The sequence below is a fragment of the Podarcis cretensis genome (genome assembly GCF_951804945.1).
Source record: "Podarcis cretensis genome assembly, chromosome: 10".
Taxonomy (NCBI): Eukaryota; Metazoa; Chordata; class Lepidosauria; order Squamata; family Lacertidae; genus Podarcis; species Podarcis cretensis.
In genome coordinates this window covers 54,357,501-54,377,504 of record NC_137179.1, presented here as the reverse complement: position 1 = coordinate 54,377,504, position 20,004 = coordinate 54,357,501, and the positions used below count along the sequence as shown (strand labels likewise).

Sequence of the window (20,004 nt, the reverse complement as noted above, 5' to 3'; positions counted from 1 at the left end):
TCCCCAAGCTTCTTATAATCTTAGCTGAACTGATTAAACAAAAGATGACAAAAGAATTTGCTTTCGGGCAAAGACCTATAATGTTGAGTTCCAGCTCAGAGCAAAAATTTTAAATCCATTTAACTCATAAAAAGGCAGATGTTTTTATGATGGAAAGGGCTAATAATATTTTTATTTAATAATGAGTCCCAAAACCAAGGGAGTAGTTACCAAATTATAGGAGATCCACATTTCCAATTTCTCTCTTGATACTCTCCAAGGGATGTCAAAGAAATCCAATGAAAATAGACTAATAAGATTTTCTTCTATCCACCTGTTCAACCTCATCACAGTGTGGACTCTTGCTATGAAAGCTTTTTGATTTAGTTCTATACTTACTATCTATCTATCTATCTATCTATCTATCATCTATCTATCTATCTATCTATCTATCTATCTATCTATCTCACACACACTTTATACATTAATAGGTAGGTATATTTCTCTGCGTGGTTCAAATCCCCTGAGGGGGTGAGCTCCCGTTGCTCTGTCCCTGCTCCTGCCAACCTAGCAGTTCGAAAGCATGTCAAAGTGCAAGTAGATAAATAGGTACCGCTCCAGCGGGAAGGTAAACGGCGTTTCCATGCGCTGCTCTGGTTCGCCAGAAGCGGCTTTGTCATGCTGGCCACATGACCCGGAAGCTGTACGCTGGCTCCCTCAGCCAATAAAGCGAGATGAGCGCCGCAACCCCAGAGTCGGTCACGACTAGACCTAATGGTCAAGGGTCCCTTTACCTTTACCTTTATCAGATAAATGTGTTAGGATTTCAATCCAATAGTATTCGATAGTCTAAAACACACATATTTTTCTAGCTTTACCAGAGTCTTCTAACGAGGTGTTGACATTTACAAACAAAAATTGTTCTTCATAATATTGAGGAGAGGAGCAAAAGGCACAACTGCATGATACTCTTCAGGAGAAGCCAATCACAGTCATTCATTCGCTGAAACTGAATGAGGTCTTGGAGAGCAGAAAATGAGGTGATGGCTTATTTTACATTCCAAGAATTATTCAACCACTTGTGACTGAAAACAATAACCCAAGGAGGGGATCCTTGGGATAAGCAGGAGTTGCTCCAGACTCTCTAGTACAGTTTCTAGTAGAGAAGGATTGGACGGAACAACAGCAAAGCAGAGGCAAGGTATGTTCAGGGCAGTATAAATCAAGAACACCAAGCACTGAAATTTTCACTAGCAATATGAGGAGGCATTTAAGTGATGCTCCCACTTACTAGGTTCATGTGAGGACCAGAAGTTCCTTGGTCTTCACCCGGCAGTATCTATGTGTGTGTTAGAGACGGCATCCATAAATAAACTAATGCTAATTGCCTGTACAAGCACTACTGAAAATACAACAAGAAAGATATTAACAGCAAGAACACAATTCTGGACCCATGAACCCATGTTAATGGTTGATCAAGCTTCCTCGTGGCTGCTTGGAATGATGGCAGGTGGCATGAAGAAGTTCAACCTGCCAAGGTCCCGACCAATATCACCTCCCAGAAGCTGCTATTTGCAATTCAATGGAAGCTCCCACTGATGCCAATGAAAGTTGCATTTCAGGGGAAACAGCAGCTTCCAAGAGACATTTTATCTGGCAGGGAGAAAATGTTACATCTCCTAACCCCAATCTTCATGGTCCTGAGGCTGCTCAGGCTTCCCTACAAATGCTATTTATATAACCAAAAAGAGAAAGAAAATGTTAACTGCATTTGTGCAATTACCATAATGTCAAGTTTGGACCTTAGAGATCTTTAAATTAAAGAAAACCTATTTTATCTTTAAAATCAATATAATTATCATGCCGGCATCAAGTGAAGGGTGGAGTCCATATTTCTAGAAAAAAAATATTTGAGAGTCTATGGGACAACAAAAGCCATGACCTCTCAAATTACTCTCCAACACAAAATTAACTTATAACTAGATTAATTTGTGATACATTGTTAGTGGAATGCATGCTGAAAGAACAAGGTTGGGGTTAACAGTTTATATTAGAGTGTGAGTTACAGGAAGTTGGTGTGAAGATTTTTCCACATACATTGAGAATGCAAAGAACTTTTTAGTCTAAGTGTGGATTCTGTGTGACTGTTTAATATGATGTGAGAAAAAAACTTACATTAGTGACACCTCTGCAATTATAACAGAAGGAAGAGTGTTGACACTTGGAAAAAAATAAGCTTATGAATGATTTTTTTCATAGGTTTTAAGGTCAAAAGAATCTGCAAAGATTCTATCCCTATTTACTATATAATAAAAAGAAATGAAACTGCCGTAGGTTTCACTGTACTATGCCCATTATTTTGAGTTTTGTTGAAATACATTCTCTGTAAAGGTCTGTTTGAACACTGTAATGAGACAGCTGTATGACAAACCACATTTCCTGTAATCTTTTCCACTCCTAAAGCATATATTTCTTTAGATTTATTTCTAATCTGAAAACAATCATAGTTGTGTTTTAACCACTATGTTACAGCAGTATATAATATTTTTCGAAATGACTTTCAATTACAAATGCACATAGAATATAAAATTTTAAACAAGAATAAAAGATCATTAACCTCATCATGCAATAATGTAAGTAGGATGAATCCTGACCCACTCTACTAAACTACGAACACTGATACAGGCAAAGATATAATAATGCATTACGACCCCATTTAGGAGCCAAATACCAGGAATGTCTTTACCTTGTTCCCAAGGTTTGATAATGATACACATCTCTCTGAAGAGAACAGTCCACAATTGGGGAGCTGCCACCGAAGATGTCTGTCCTCATGAGTCTAATCTCCATACCTCCCTCGAAGGGCAAACCAAGTGCCTCAGATGACAAATGAAAGATCCAGGTAATTTCATGCAGGTAGACGTGGTCCCTAAAGAACTGAGCTATATAAGGCTTTATAGGTCAAAACCAGCACTTTGAATTCAACCTACAAACCAACTGAAAGCCAATGCAGTTGGGTCAGATCAGTGTTATATGATCAGACCCCCCCTACTCACTGTCAGCAATCTGGCTAATGAAATCTGTACTAGCTGCAGTGTCTGAACTGTCTTCAAAAGTGGCCTCACATATAACACATTGCAGTGATCTAATCTAGAGGATGTCCAGACAGGGCTGCAGATGCTCCAACAGCTGAAGGTGATAGAAAGTACTCAGTGTCCCCAAGACTCCTTGTGCCTCCAATTAAACTAGTCAATCTCCCCACAAAGACAATCATACCAAGGCACTTTGCATACCAAAACCAGGCTTAAACCCAGACTGAAATTAATCTAGAATTGATCTGCTTTTTAAAAATTCTAAAATGGATCTTATAAATATTATTATAAACATAAAACTAAACAAAGCTAAACACAATTTGTTTAAAAAAGGTAAAGGTACCCCTGACCATTAGGTCCAGTCATGACCAACTCTGGGGTTGCGGTGCTCATCTCTCTCTATGGGCCGAGGGAGCCGGCGTTTGTCCACAGACAGCTTCTGGGTCATGTGGCCAGCATGACTAACCCGCTTCTGGAAAACCAGAGCAGCGCACGGAAACGCCGTTTACCTTCCCGCTGGAGCGGTACCTATTTATCTACTTGCACTTTGACGTGCTTTCGAACTGCTAGGTTGGCAGGAGCTGGGACTGAGCAATGGGAGCTCACCCCATCGCGGGGATTCGAGCCGCCAAACTTCTGATCAGCAAGTCCTAGGCTCTGTGGTTTAACCCACAGCGCCACCTGTGTCCCTTACAATCTGTTTGGAAGCAACAATTATACAGTAAAAGGCAAGTTAAACAAGCAATGTAACCAACTGTCTATCGTTCCTCCTTAACCTTCCATGTGTTTGAGGTAGCCATCTCTCCTTATCTTCCTACACACATGCAAAATAACAAAATCCATCCATGGTGGTCACTTGCATGTTGCAGTTTTAGTACACATTTAATAAGTGGATAAACCTACTGACATTTATCACCTGTAAGTTGGTCATCTGTGTTCACCCTCAGTTAATGTTTCAACAACTTCCCCTCATTGCCAGAAGGCTGATTCTTAGTGATTCATGCATGAACAAGACTCTCAACAGGAGATAAGTTATTCCTTTCTACATGACTTGGTACCCAGTGTTTGAATCTTGTTTTACAATTTCTGCACACTTATTTACACTTCAAAGTTCTTAGCTTCCTTTTCTGGCTTTGTAAACATCACAATATAACCCACCCATCTCCTGTCTTCATACAGATACCGTCTATATAAGACTCAAACCATCCTAAGGAGATAGGTACAAGGGACAAGGTAATTACAATAGCACCCCATGCTAAGCAAGTGTAGTAATATTAAGTTCATCCTCCTCTGATGCCTGTCAGTTATTTTCCATATAACTCACTAAAATCGCTGTGTGAAAATTCATGACTCTTAAAATTCTTTAGGATATATATTATTTGTTTATTTATTTTATTAAATTTCTATGCCGCCATTCATCCAAGGATCACAGGGCAATTTACAATACAAAAACACATGCTATGTACGGGGGGGGGGGAATACAAAAACAAAAAAAATACATACTATGTATGAAAAAATATAACCATCGCCACACAGTGTTTTATTTTACTTAAGTTATCTCCAATCTTATTCTCTTGATATGCCACACTCCCTTTTCACTTACAGCCACAAAACGGACACAGAGAATGGCTTTAACCTGCCATTCCAGCATTCAAAAGCCTAAGGACTGCTACAGCATCAAACCTTACTCCTGCATCAGCCTTGTCCTGAATCTTCTTTTGACCTCCATAAAACACTTTGTCTTGCAGCACTACTGTACTGCTCATGCCGATTATATGAAATTACTGGCAGGCATATTGTGCTACAGCAAAATTAAGATACTCTGTCTTAGATTAATACCTAAATGTCACACTAACTACCTGAATTCACTTCTATAATAAAGGCATTCTGGAAGCTAATTCCCGCCCCGCCCTGCCCCAAAAGAAAGACCTGTGTGCAAAATACCATCTAAACTGATTTTTAGAACCAGGCCCCATCTGTACTATATATTTAAAGCTGTATTGTGCCACTTTAAATTGTCCTGGCTTCCCCCCTAAAAAAAATTAATATCCTGGGGACTGTAGTTTGTTAAGGGTGCTGAAAATTGTCCCCTCGCAGAGCTACAACTTCCAGACTGGTATAACCATCAAAACCTCTTCCTTGGGAACACTGCGAATTGTAGCTCTGTGAGGGGACACAACTCAAACTGCAGTTCCCAGGTTATATAGAGCAGTTGGAGCCATAGATTGGCTTAACACAATAGTGTGTGTTAACCATGACTTACTTTATCGTACAAAGGCTTATTTGCTCTGAAGCTAGTCTCCCACCACCACATTTTTCTTTTCTTTAAAGTCCTCACAAACCACAGCAAATGTGATATATTGCCCTCTCGAAGAATGATGTATTACCTCACGAAATTCTTAACATGTTTTTCAGAACCTAATTACAGCTGCCAATTTGTGATTGGGATTTGAGATTCAGCTTCCTGGTGCTGAATTGTACTTTTATTTTCCTAACTCTAGCCAGAGACACCTTTCTAAACATATCCAGCTTAGCTTTATTTTTCTTAATGTATTTTCAGAAGGTTTATAAAACTGCCTAAAAATACTAGGTGCTGTCTATTTCATGTAAAAACAGCACGGTATTGTCACACTGCATGAGAAGACAGGCGCTACTAGAAATTAAAAATTACTTATTTCGAATGGCGCAACCACAAGCAGTGAAGTTATGAAGGATCTAAAAGTGAGGGAGCCACTTGTCAGTGTCACTGGCTTTCATTCCCTTCTTCCCACATACATCCTCAAGCAATCCATCTGCATTACTGCCAAAGACAGCAAAGCATCACATGAGGATCACAGATGGGCAGTTGTATTGCAAGTGCAACACTGCGAAGTAAATACCGAAAAAGGTTTGGCTCCAGCAGTTTTAGGTTTGCGAATATCTGTGCCAACCAAATGTTTTAGCAGCACAATTTCTACATTTAGTAGGTCTTTTTGAGGGAAAACAAAAAATATCCTCAGGCAATATAAGCACTTAATCCTCCACAAACACTGAATAGGGAACAACCTTTTAAATCATCTTAAATATTTACAATGCCATCAGCTTGCAAACTTCCTGGAAATACTTCATGTGTCTTAAAACTTATGCTACTGACAAAACACTAAAAGTTGCGCAAGTAACTAAGTCACCAGAGATTCTCTACAGTTCTGTATATACATATCTAGTTTCTCACCCAGCTGGCACCAGCAGCCTTTCTTGAACTAACAAAGGTCATTTCCTTCTAACCTACTTTTCTTACATTTTGCGTATGAAACAGAGCCAAGAGTTCTACTGACATTTTGCCCAACAATCAGAAGGAAGGGACACAATTAATATGGAGATGATTATAGGCATTAACTTTCATCAGTTAAATTAAAACTCTACACTAAAGGCAACCCGTATACTATCCCTGGACAGGAAGTGTGCCATGTAAACTAGCTGTCTTTAGTGAATGCATTGTGCCTCAAATAGCAAAAAGTGTTAGGATGTGTTATATTCATCCTATAGAAATATAAAGAGAAACTAGGAATATCAGCATTCAAAACTCAATAGAGCTCTAAATTAGTCAAGCTAGGGAAAACCTTCCAAACAACTATATTCCTGTGCAGGCCCTATCTTGGATACCTACCTTCTTGTTTGTTTACTCTTGTCTCAAAATTGTAAACTGCTTAGGTTTTATTAAGCAGCATATGCATTTTGTTAAGTAAATAAAACAGAATCACAGTCATAGAATTGTAGAGTTGAAAGGGACCACAAGCATCATCTAGTCCAATCCCCTGCAATGCACGATTCTTTTGCATAATGTGGGGCTCGAACTCACAACCCTGAGATGAAGTGTCTCATGCTCTACCAACTGAGCTAGCCGGGACTCTCCCTTCCCTTTATTTATCATAGTGTTGCACATCAATCTCCAAGCAGTGCAAGAGTCCAGGGGTTCCAGGCGCTTTCCCTGGGTCTCTGCTTCCTTTTCAGAATGAGGTACAGCAGAGACTGTGGTGTCTTTATGATATATGGTTTATGTGCACATACATACAACCTGAACCTACAATGAAGAGGTTCACAGCATTAACACTCCTTGCAAGGAGAAATCAAACATTGTGCGCTGCCTCTCTGGTTTTCCAGCCTGCAGCTTTACTTCTAGGTTGCATTACAGCAAACTCTCAATACAAAAACTCAGGCTTTGTCTTTCAAAGACCCAGAGGAGAGGCTCCACCCATTTGTCATCTGGCACAAAGCCCCCTTTCTTTTGCTTTCTTAATGGCCCATCTTCTTTCCATAGTTCTCTTAATGGCCCATCACCCAGGCAATCACCTGAGCATTGGAAGATAGCCTGGCTTAATTATCTTCTAAAACTTGCTGGGTCCAGGGAATACAAGTGTACGGCACCCACAAACTCATAAGAATACAGTTATTACTAAATGATTTCTGCAATACATATGGAAGAAGAACAATGAGGTGTTTTCCCTCTGAATATTTTAACTTTAACCCAGCACCTTAAAATTGTAAAATTACCCACATAAGAATACTACCATGAAATATCAGGACAGCTAAAAGCTTCAAAAATGCAAACCTATACAGTGGTACCTCCAGTTGCAGACAGGATCCACTCTGGTCGGATCCTGAGGTTTCTGCAACTGGAGGGACCACTTCTGCGCATGCGCATGGCGAAACACTTCCGGGTTTGCCGCTTTCGCAACCTGAAGTTTACATTACCCGAGGGTAACGTAAGCCGAGGTGCTACTGTACATCCTTATCTGACATTAGTAGACATGCATACACATGTTTTAAACATGTGCCGACTTTCAGTCACAAGCAGACATCCTGAAAAAATGAGAGTTTCTATTTCTGTTCTCTCTGGAAACTTTCCTCTATCTTATTCAATCTGAACTTATTGCTAATGTTTATATCTAGATTCTCGTTTGTTGATTTTCACAGCCTTCTTAGCCCTCATCTACAATCCAGGCCCTCCTTTATCTTAATCTCAGTCTTCAACACATTACACCTTAGACCTTGTATCATTTGGAATTTGAGCTTCTTTTCCTACTGTCAACGACTGCAAAAATGAATAAACTGCTGAAATTAACAGAGGATACCAATGCTACTCAAGAGTAGACCCACTGTGATCAGTGGGCTTAAGTAAACTATTCACTGATTTCAACATTACAATAACTTTGTAATTATTTGGAGTAATTAGGAATAAAAAAGAAGTCTATGGTAACTAGTGCTCATGTCTGGAATTAGGGGCTTCAAACAACAATAGTACTATAGGGTTAAAACAAAAACCCTTTGTACAGCTTTCTCATTAAACCCATCTATTTTTCTGTTCAGGAATATTTAAGACCTGCATTGCTTTGTGAGGGATCTCTGTTAATTAGTTCAACATTACTGGTGTTAATAAAATACACAAACACCCCCCATAGAGCAGATGGCTTCTGCAATTACACATCTTATCTACAGTATTTGTGATGCTGCCGTCTTTTATATCCTTTTGGTTGAAGATGGGCTTATGTAAATGGTAGAGTAACAATCAACATCTAAGTTTCCATTTCCTCATATGAATCCTGTCTACTTCCTGGAAATACAAACATATACTTATATTTACTTAAAATAATGTAAAAATGTATCCAATATAGCAAAGTTTCAAACGCAAATAAACTTTTGAAATGCTGATACAATATTGTTAGGAAGGTTGTTCTCTGGCTGCTCCAGAGAAGCGGACACGGAGCAATGGATCCAAACTACAAGAAAGAAGATTCCACCTAAACATTAGGAAGAACTTCCTGACAGTAAGAGCTGTTCAACAGTGGAATTTGCTGCCAAGGAGTGTGGTGGAGTCTCCTTCTTTGGAGGTTTTTAAGCAGAGGGTTGACAACCATATGTCAGGAGTGCTCTGATGGTGTTTCCTGCTTGGCAGGGGGCTGGACTCGATGGCCCTTGTGGTCTCTTCCAACTCTATGATTCTATGATTGTGCGCCACACTCAATTTCTGCTGAGGGGGGTCCAGGAGCTTACCCAGGGTCGCATTTCCATAGGGTGTCAAGATGCAGTGCAGCATCAGATTCCAAGACATCTCCATGTCTCTGTCCCAGCCAGCCTTCAGTCAACCAACCAAGATGGTTCTGACCTTCAGCCCGACCATGGAGTTCTACCTATTTCATCCATCTTGTTCCCAGAATGCTAGCTCCAAGCCTCTGTGTTCCCCACTGTGGGCACAGCTTGCCCCTCCTGTTTTCAATCCTAAACCTTTCTCTGCCCACAGTAAGCATGACAACTCTTGTTTTGTACAGACCCAAGGAAACCTCTGTGATGTGTAGATGCCTGGCAATTGTTCCATCATGGCTTGCATTCAACCATCCTGGCCAGGCTGGTTTGCATAGGATAAACCCAGGGATTTCCATATTTGGCACAGTTCAGAGGAACTGTCCTTCAATGTCCTAAATATTATCTGAATTCTACAATTTTACTAATTTCTAATGTTTACTAACTCTAGATCTGTAACAATATCGAAATAATACATGCATACACAAATTTACAAGTCAATCCTTAGCCCCAGATCTGCTGGCTGGATAAGGTTAGGATTAGGTCCATGGAAATCTACACTGGCATATTTCTACCAGTGGTGGTATGGTGTGGTGTTTCCACCAGCAGTAGCTAGCATTAAGCCCTCAAATGGGGCATTCCAGTGGTGGGGAACACATAGAACACAAGTGGTCTCTGATTCACTGGGTGTCAAGTTCCTGCATCCCGCTGAGTTGGCCCATCCTGAGCCCTATCACCTACACCAACCTGGAGCTGACATAGGTAATTCCTCTTCCCTCACTGGCCTCAATGGGAGGGAGCCCCCTCGCCATAGCAAGTCAACAGAGTTTTGTCTACAGTTTCTCACTCCATACTGCAACTCACTTTGGATTGTGCTGCAAATGTGTAAACTGGTACAGCAGCACAGCAAAAGAACAAAAGGGGGGAGAGACTTTCTAGGTACATACAAGCTAAAATTAAGACAGAGAGGCATTCCTAATACACACAAAATACAAAATTGCCTATTGAACCAGCTGGGAATAATCAGAACCAGACAGCGTGTTGCATGCAGTGAAGCAGCTGCCTCAGGCTTCCATCACCAGAATGCCCCCCTCTCCCCACATTTTGGTGGGAGGGGCTGCATTCTGGGGCACAGCAAGGCCTTGTGGAATGTTCCCCCTCTCACCAAGTTCAGCCAGAAGGGGGACGTTCCAGAGGTGGCATGGCAGCAGGAGGTAGCACATTCCAGTTTTGCCTCAGGCGGAGAAATGGAATGGGCCTAAGAATAGTTATTATACCTGGAGCTTAGTGCTCTTCACCAACAAATAACCTTTGTGAACTGCACTGGGCAAGGCTTCTAGAAGCTACAGTGGGGTACTATTATTAACTGATAGATAGTGGCTGCAAGAAGCATTTCATCATCCACTTGGGCAAATGTAGAGCTGTACAATTATCACCTGCTGCATTTTGTTTTGTGAAGGACTCTCAGACAGTTAGCATGATATCAGAGATAGTGTTTTGAAGCTTCATTATGAGCTAACAATAAACACCACCTTTGGCCTTATGTACTGTACTATTAAATTGCATCATTACATTATAATACTGTACTTTTAATTGCTGCCTGGCTAGTCTCTTTATGCTCATATAAAATAAATTGCAAATGAGATCCACAAATCCTGAAATACTGCATTTTTTACGAAGATAGGCCACCATTTGGGATATTAGAAATGCCTCCCCATCCAAATTTCAGGCTCATATGGTACCCTTTGTTCATACCCTTTTGCTTTTATCACAAATCTTCCTCTTATTATGGCTTGACTGCTACACTGAACTCTTTGACCAAAGTTTCCAAGACGTCTTTATACCTCATGCTGGTGTTGCCTTAAGTGAGGAAAGTAAGGCTGCTTCAGAATATTAAGGGGTCCTGCACCATGTTCTGTACAGTATAATGTGTTAGGGCTGATCTACATACCACATGGAAGACACTTAGGGTATGTATACATTAAAAGCAGTAAAGCAGTTTTTCTCACTGCATTTTCCACTTGATTTTGCAAATCCTGTTTCTACTCCACCTGCTATCTGACCATAGTTTCCCACTACTACCACCACTACCACCTACCCCAAATCCTACTGGTGAAGCTTTCGGCCCTCCGACTCTGCTGCCAGCATAAATCCTGCCCAGCATAAATCACCATCCTGTGGCTGCAGCAATGATCCTATCTATACATCTTCCCAATGAAATGGGATTTATTCCCAAATAAGAGAGGAAAAGTCTAAGTGAACACCACACAGCTGATGATTAAACTCTTTCTTAGCACTTATAGCCCTTCCTTCGACAGTTTTGAAGTCAGAGTGAAACTGGATTTGGGGAAACTACATGAAAAAGCAGTATTTTCAGGAGGGAAAGTGGATTGTGGGTAATGGTGAGTAACGTCATGCGTACAAAGATTAAAACACAAGGGTGAAAACACACTGAAGCCAGTGTAAAGGGTAATAATGTGTATATACCCTAAATTGCTTCATGCAGCTGACAGGATGCTTATCACCTTCTTAGGGTGGGGAGGTTTGGATGCAAAGAGCCCAATCCATTTGATGCATCAATATACACTAAAAACTTACCATGCAAAAAAAGCCGTCCATGTGGCAGCTGTAATATGAAACCAGCTTTGAATTTCTAGAAGTCAATACAAGTGTGGGCAAAATGGATGCAAATGAATCTGCACTAAGTAAATTGCACAGAGTGTGGAACAGGCAGCTGAGCTAACATATTGTTAAAAGAGATTTCATTCTTCTTCTGCAGCACTGCTAATGACTTATGCTGTTTTAACACGGGGCAGGGGGTTGTGATGCCTAATTTATCTGTGTTTACAAAGTTGTGTACAATTTTAAGATAACATAAAATGAATTGGCTGTAATTTCTTTATTCTCAGTATCCTAAACTGTCAAAGTACCTAGGCCAGAGAAACTCATGCTGCTACTCTACCACCACCATCCACAGAACTGGAATCCAGCACTTTTTCATTCAGCAGGATAGTTAAGACAATAGAATAAATTTTACAAAACAGTTTGATGTGCACATGAAATGCTTGTTTAGATTTTCTACAAACACATGTTCCACAGTGTATTTGACTTATAGAATTCATTGTCGGGAATATGCAATGCAACATATTTTTGAGTTCATCAACCTGGGAGTTTGGGAGAGGGAATACAAAGATCCTCCTAACCAATATTTTATCTGATTTCAAATCAACAAGAAAAAGTTACAGCTTCTACTAAATGCAATCATAAAGATACTGCATGATCCCCACACACACATACCAAAAAAGGCATCAGATCCTCAATATTAGTCTGTCAATCTTTATACAATCCATAACACCATCACCCGCATCTGCTCTGAATTTGATGCTAGAGTGGATGAAGCTCCATTGGAAATGTCCAGAGCATTATGAAGTTTAGTTTTGTTGGATCAGTTTAAGTTACTGAAGTCCCAAGGATGCGGAGAGGACACTTGAAGGGGTCTGGCACACATTCTCCTTGACCCTTGTCATTCATGGCCTGTAAGGGTTAGCCAGGAAGGATTGACTGCGTGGATTGAAGGGGAAGTTAGTGCCTCTTTACAGAAAGGTGTAATGTCTATTGCCTTGAAAGAGGTTGGCAATATATCCCCTCCATGGGCCCAGGGGTGCATTGAGAGCTATTGGTAGTGTGCTAACATTCCTTTTGGAGGGTCAAGGTGACTGAGAATGTGGTGGTTGACCAGACACAAAGTATGTCTGGAGGAAGCTGATTATCTAGACCCATTTCAATCTGGCTTCAATCTGGGTTTAGCACCGAAACAGCCTTACGTCATCCTAACTAACAACTTGTGTGGTGAGAAATACTGTATGCATTTACTGCTGTTATCATGAAAATGTATCACAGAAGTGTACAACAACATAAAACCAAACAATAACATCATAAAAGCAAGAGGAAATTAAAAGCAAACATCAATAGAGCATTGTGGTGGGTGTGCTCCTAATTGCCTGCATAGGCCTAGTGGATTAGAAAAGTTTTCAGCAGAAGTTTAAAAGTTGGCACAGATGGAGCCCGCTGATACCACTGACCTCCTGGAGTGACTGCAGGTTGGGAGCTGGAAGCACTATTACTGCATCTATCTGCAAGTCTGGGAGGCTTTTGCTCAGATTCTTGGCATTTGCGCTATGGCATTCTGCAGGATTTCATTTAGTCTCCCATGCTTTTTAACATTCATATGAACAGTGAAGTTCCAGTTCAGACCACAGAGAGGAAAAAGCAAGGTGTGAAATCACACAGATTAAGCCTACAGTTGATAGCAGTCTGAGACACAGAATATTAAGGTGTCTGTTCCGCAATGGGTAAACTAGGGTAGGTGTGGTTTATGGTTGTTTGTTTTAGGCCATGAGTACGTCAAAGTTAAAAAGTAAAGGGGAAATGACGCCATATTCCCTTTCCCATTCTCCACATTATACTGCTATAAAATGCTCAGCAGGTAGTGTTTGGGGGTACATGTGGAATTATTTCTATTTTCATTCCTGAATCTCACTGTAAGACTTGACAGCACTACTAAGTTCTTGCTTAGGACCCCTGAAATTCCAAAACAGAAGCACTTCTATTAGAAAGTAGAGATACATGGCAATACTACACTGCAGGTCCCACCTGCTGGTACCAATTCATAATCAAACTTCTACTTGTCCCACAAGAATGACAAAATAAAGATCTTTCATTTTTGACATAAGCATATTTTAGAACTGTGTAATCTGAAGGATGAATATAGTGGACCTATGTTAAAATCCATACTCAGTAATAGACTTGGTACGTTTTGCGGAACCTGCCATAACTCGGTCTCAGTACTTTCATATGAATATTTGGGCTTGCTATCTCTGAACTGGGTGTGGAGACAACAAACCAAATATTGCCAATATTGTCTAAAATAAGTTCCATCCTTATTTTAGACATCATGGTATAGCGGTATATCGCAGTGTTTAGCTGGTGATATATCACAATGCTGAAAACCAGATATCACCCAGCCCTAAATATTATCATAAATATATACACATCATTATGCACATATCTAGATATACAACCTTCACTGTAAGAAATGCAATAATCTGCGAAGTCCTACGTGCTCTCAAAATTTAAAGATATAAAAGCATTAACATAAGAATCAGAGTGAACTAACTCTTAAGTTTTGATGTGGAATGATTTCACTATGAGATTCAAGAGGTGTATCTAAATAAGTTTGTACAAATAGTACCTCTCTCACTACTGACTGGGTTGCAATGTTTGGTTTTAGTTCCGATTAGGAAATGAAAATGCAAGTCCTCCCTTTATGTAATCTAAAATGTTCCATTAGGAGCAAAACATTGTAACTAATTAGACACAGATTACTGAAAGTCAAGAGAAGCAGTGTTCTGGATGAGATGAAGGTTTCAGCACCAGTGATCACCAACAAAGTAAATTAAATCATTTCCCCTTTCCAGTGCCCACATCTTCACCTACAGGCCTGGGCTTATTGCCAAGCATAATATTAATATTCTCTTGTGGAAAAGGTGTGAAAATTTGCCAATATAAAGTACAGGCAAAATTATTTGCTTCCCTTCTCCAGCTTTCTAGCAGAAATTAGGGATGTGAATGTTTCTCCCCCTGCACACACAGTTTTCAAATTTTCCTGTGAACTTGAGATGTGCAAATTTTTCAGAAGGAATGCTTGTACTAAAATCATTCATCCTGCTCCAAGCAGCAAACTTCCACAGAATTTTTTTCTGTTCAGCTAGAATTCCTCCTCTACATTCATATGAAGGAACAGGCATGAATTCAACTCAGTCCAATATCAGAAGAAAAGAATGAATGGGGGACAGACTGACCAGTATTTTGGGGTCACCAGTGCATTGTGGGAAAATGTGCTTCTATACCTCCCTTCTGCCTATTCTGTCCCAGTTGACAAAGAAGTTTGCTGATTGTCATTCACAAATGGGACAGAATTGATAAGTGAATTAAGAGAGTGAGTTATACTTTGAACACACCATGGACAATATTACGGTAAGTACTCAATACTAGCTAAAAAAGGTTCACTGAAACACTTACATTTCTTTCAGCTCCTCTTTTCTCCTATTTTTGCAAGAGGACTTCTTTCTTTCTGCTTGTAATGGCCTTTCCTCAATCACTTGGCTCTCAAAAAGTTAAGAAATGAGGTCCCTTCAGAGACAGTGAGTTATCTGCATGACAAAGAACAGAGAAATGTTTAGATCTGATAGCCTGTTTTATACTAAATTGTTCCTGTGGGTTTTTCAAACCATTCCCAGCTCCCTTTCATTTATTACAGAAAAGTTTCATTGCATATTTATGCAGTGTATTAAGCGGAGGAATAAAGAACTTATATATTTTTGCCAAACACCTGAAAACCAAGACAGACAGGTAAATTAACACTGTCCTGAAGGATTATTTATAAAGGAAAGTTTTAACATAACACAACCGTGCTTATAAAATTACATTTCTTCCTGCAATATTTTAATCCCAAATTTATCTTGGGATAACTTTGGCACAACTCTGGGATCACTCTGGAAACCTTGTATTACAATTTGTAGAAATGTATGGGATAAGATATACAACGAACGTAAGACTGAAAGTTCCAAAGTAGAATATTGCATAATGTATGGCAAATTTTGTCCACTACCACCTCAATTCCTTTTATTCAAGTTACACTTACTCCTCACTTAAACTTTCATATCCACCCAACCTAACCAACAACCCATACATTGTTCCATTGGTTGTTAATAAGGAAACTCCCACAACTATATATTCTTCTACAAGTGTATATACTTCTTCCACTCAGCAAGGAACTATGTCAACTCCTTGTCCAAGCAACCCTTCTAAAACTACACTAGCCCAATGGTGTGCCAGGCTTCTCTCCCCCATGCTTAGTACGGAGGGGTGTGTGAATCTGAATTTATGATATGGTTTACCTCTTTAGATCGTGGCATGAGTATAAGATTGACATAACTCTAATATGACATGAGACCCTCCATGATTAGCTTTGGTGACTATGGAAGCAGCCAGATCCCAGCCCCCTGCTGAAAGGCATTTGGGCATATCCTGAGTTCACCTACATCTGACCTAAAAGTTGTCAAGTACAGGATACTCAACCTCTCAATGGGATCCCTCCACACAATGGTAAGACCACTCCCCTCCCCCAGGGGGTGTCATTGCGGGCGTGCATCCGGGACCTCCCAGTGACCCGGCAGTGGGCAGAGGGATGCCACCCACGTCATTAGGACTCCCAGCCGTGTCACGCCATCCCCCAGCTGACCAACTGGGTTAGCCGGGGTGTGTGTGGCTGATGCTGTTTAAACTGCAGCTTGGGGGGGGGGGCTCCATTTGCCTTCTTGTCAGATCTCCCAGTCCACCCACTTTCTTTTTTAATGCACTGCTTGACTTTGGCCTTGCTATGGACTAATGTCAGTCGCCTGGTTGTTGGGGGCTAGGCAGGAATTTTCCCACTTGCCAAACTGGCACCAGCCATTTGGTCTTCACCTCCCTTGTAGCAATCGTCGCAACTCTGTAAGGTTAGGCGCTGGGTAAGCCTTGTTTATAGGAGGAGAGGTTGTTGCCTCCACCTGCCCCTCCTCATTAAGGGTATCCCATTAAAGGGATCCAGGGATACAGATCCTGGCCAAAGCCTGGGCGTGGGCTTGGGTCATGCCACAACCCCATCAGTGATCCTTGGGGATGCTCTTAATTGATGTATATCGTAGGGCTCCCCCTATCGGTGGTTGACCCTTCAGAGACTTCCTGCAAACGGGCAGTAAGGATATGGTCTGGCTTCACCCAAATGCCTAAGCCAAACCGTTCACAGCTATAACCAATAAAGTTGTGGCCTAATTTATCCCAATTAACTCAATATATTTTTTTCTGTATGTTTATTTCTGAGGGAACTGCAGGGCCCGGGGCCTCACCACACCACACCAAGAAAGGTGATGTGAAGACAAACACAGAGAGAGATGGCGGGTTCAGGTAAATTGCTCACTGTCACAATTCTTTCAACGTTTGTTAAACAAACAGAAACAGGGTGACCAAAGATGGGCAAGGTGAGAATTAAGCAAAATATCTATAGAAATTGTAGGAACCACTCATTTCATAGCCCCCTCCTGGCAAAAAGTATTAAAAAACGATTAGATGCAAAAGTTAGTTAGCTCCAACTAGACAGAAGTTACCCAGAGCTCTCTAAGACTCTGCACACTACTGCTTCCCTTTAAGGCAAAATTGTCATTCCCTGCTTCTGTAGGCCTTTTAGAATAATTAGGGATTATTTTGTACTTTAATCAAAGTGCGTATGTATTGTAATTTGCTACTTGCTTAGACAGTAACTTTGCTGTCTAAATCAGCATTTTTATATATTCTGTCACTCCTATTTTATATAATAAACCAAGCTTTCTTTATCTCTTTGTGTGAGAGCTTCTTGTGGGCATAAGATTAAGGGTTAACATGCATCCGTAATAAGCGCACATCATTACTCCAGCAAAAGATCCTAAACCTCTCAGCAGTGTGTATATGAACATGCATGAGTGCTGGCGATGCACATGTGAGCCCAAATATACACATTGTAAGAGATTTACTCTCTAAATATCCTTTATGAACAAAAAGAACCATTCATACCTAAACAAAATAGAAGGTAGACCTGCATAATGGAATAAAGTGACATCCTGCTGTCAAGCAGGCAACAACTTCTGATACTGCTCTATGGAAGCTACTGCACACATCTCCTTTTTCAACTCCAGGAGAAAGGAAATGTTCTGGCCAGCCTGAAGTACTGGTCTGCCAATAGTTGCAGGATGGCTCTACTGTCATTTCTACACCTTTAGCAAGGACATAAACTTTTAATCTTATTTTTATAGGCCCTTAAGGATGGGCAGGTAGTGGGAAACCTGAGGCACAGGTCTATTAATAGTGGTGAGGGTCATGATTGTATGCAATCAAATCTGAACGTCAACATTTCTAATTTCCAAGTTACAAGGGTTTCTTAAATTATTGTGATTGCTTTACACCATCATCCTTGCATCTAATACCAAACTTCGGTAGTCGAATGCCTATCCTTTTGAAAGTGAAATGCAGCTTCCCCATAAAAAGTTAGTAGGTTTTTCTTAAGTACACAGTAATATGTTAGTTTCCAAATTAAAAGATTAACCATTTTTTAAAATGGTTGTACTTGTACTTGGTAGCTTCCAGGGCATACAGAATGTGAGGTAAACAGTAAGATGGAATGCCCTCCCATCAGATGTAAAGGAAATAAAGAACTATCCGACTTTTAAAAGACATCTGAAGGCAGCCCTGTATAGGGAAGTTTTTAATGTCTGATGTCTTACTGTGTTTTAATTTGTTGGAAGCTGCCCAGAGTGGCTGGGCTAACCCAGTCAGGTGAGCGGCATATCCATCATCATCATCATCTGCTTTAATATGAATTTTAAAAGTTATTTCCTTTATTAAATTAGCATCATAATCCACAAACAAATTTTGCAAACTCCAAGTTTGTCCAGGCCCACTTACAGCCATTATATATTTTATTTATTTTTAAATTATACAATTCAACAATTGCATAAGGGGCTATGTCTGACTTCTAGAAAGTGTTTAGAATTTTACAAAGGTATCCATTTCTACCATTTCTGTTCTAGATACTAACAAGTATCTATACACATATCAGATGTAAACTCCAATGAGTTCAATTAGACTTGTTCTTAAGTACGTAGCCTAAATAATGCATAATGTCCTCTATGAATTGCCTGACCAGGATTATACACTACTGCATATATTCCTATATTCCTGGCCTGGTTGACAAAGACAAGAGCAGACTGCACAAGCATATGAGATCCCAGAGGGGAGCTTGCAGCCATTTTGCTACTCCCTGGTCCTTTTCTTTGCAGCACCGTGCCAAGCTAAGACAGGAGGGGTTACCAATATATAGAGGGTTACCAATGCATAGATAATTGCCAAGAAAATCCAACCCTGTCACATTTGATTTCAAAAGAGGAAACTTCCTCAAAACAAAGGCATTGGTTAAAAGGAAGTTGAAAAGGAAAGTCAAGAGGGTCAATCACTACAAAATGCCTGGGCTTATTCAAAACCACAATGAAAGCTCAGCAGGAACAGAAGTCTTGTCCAAGTGAGGAGCACAAAAAGGAACATCAAAGTCTTGAGGTACAACAAGGTTTCGATGTTGTTTCATTTACCTTTCTGTCAGTCTCACCTGGCCATGCATAGAGTAAGCATGTAAGTGGCCCACATGATATGAAAGTCTGACCCATTCTCGTCCCGACTAGTGAAAGCCAATTGCAAGATGGTGGGTCCTGTATTATCTTGAACTTGTTCTTTTTCATTTAGGCAGCATGCCAATAGCCTCAAATCTGCAGGCAGCTATTACCCTGCCTCCAGCCTTCCTCTTTAGCTAGCTCAAAGTTACTAAAATCACACATCAATATCCTTAATCCCTGCTTTTTAAATGGTTTTCTCATCCAAATATACTCCATATATAAAACACATAAACCTAAGGATTTTAATTACTTCATTTTGTACCCACAATACATGTCATGTTTGTGTACATTTTGGTATACTGTTTTAACAAAGAGCAAGTCTGTTATTTGCTAAAATATTTTATTTATTGTATTCACAGTTAGATTAAGGGAGAAACACTGGGAATAGAACAGGATTCAAAATGCACAAAGGCCTACTTATTATATTTAATGTTTTTAAGCAGTTGCTTAGGTATTAGTCTTTTTTCCTTTCTCCCTGGAAAAGAAGCTAAGAGAAAATCTTTAGGGGGGGGGAATACCTTATCTGCATTCCTTTTGCAATTCAGTATGGATGGACAACAGTATTTCCTAAATGTTTC

The 20,004-nt window shown here is 40.2% G+C and overlaps 1 protein-coding gene across 8 annotated transcripts in view; it reads right to left on the bottom strand.

Moving 5' to 3' along the window:
- The window catches only part of FOXP2 (forkhead box P2), a 315,106-nt gene that overhangs the window by 289,254 nt on the left and 5,848 nt on the right, over positions 1–20,004 (bottom strand). For all 8 annotated transcript variants that reach the window (XR_013843191.1, XM_079994182.1, XM_079994177.1 and 5 more), the window contains exon 2: positions 15,210–15,340. The gene's annotated coding sequence lies outside the window, so the exon portion shown is untranslated. The remainder of the gene's footprint in view (positions 1–15,209; positions 15,341–20,004) is intronic.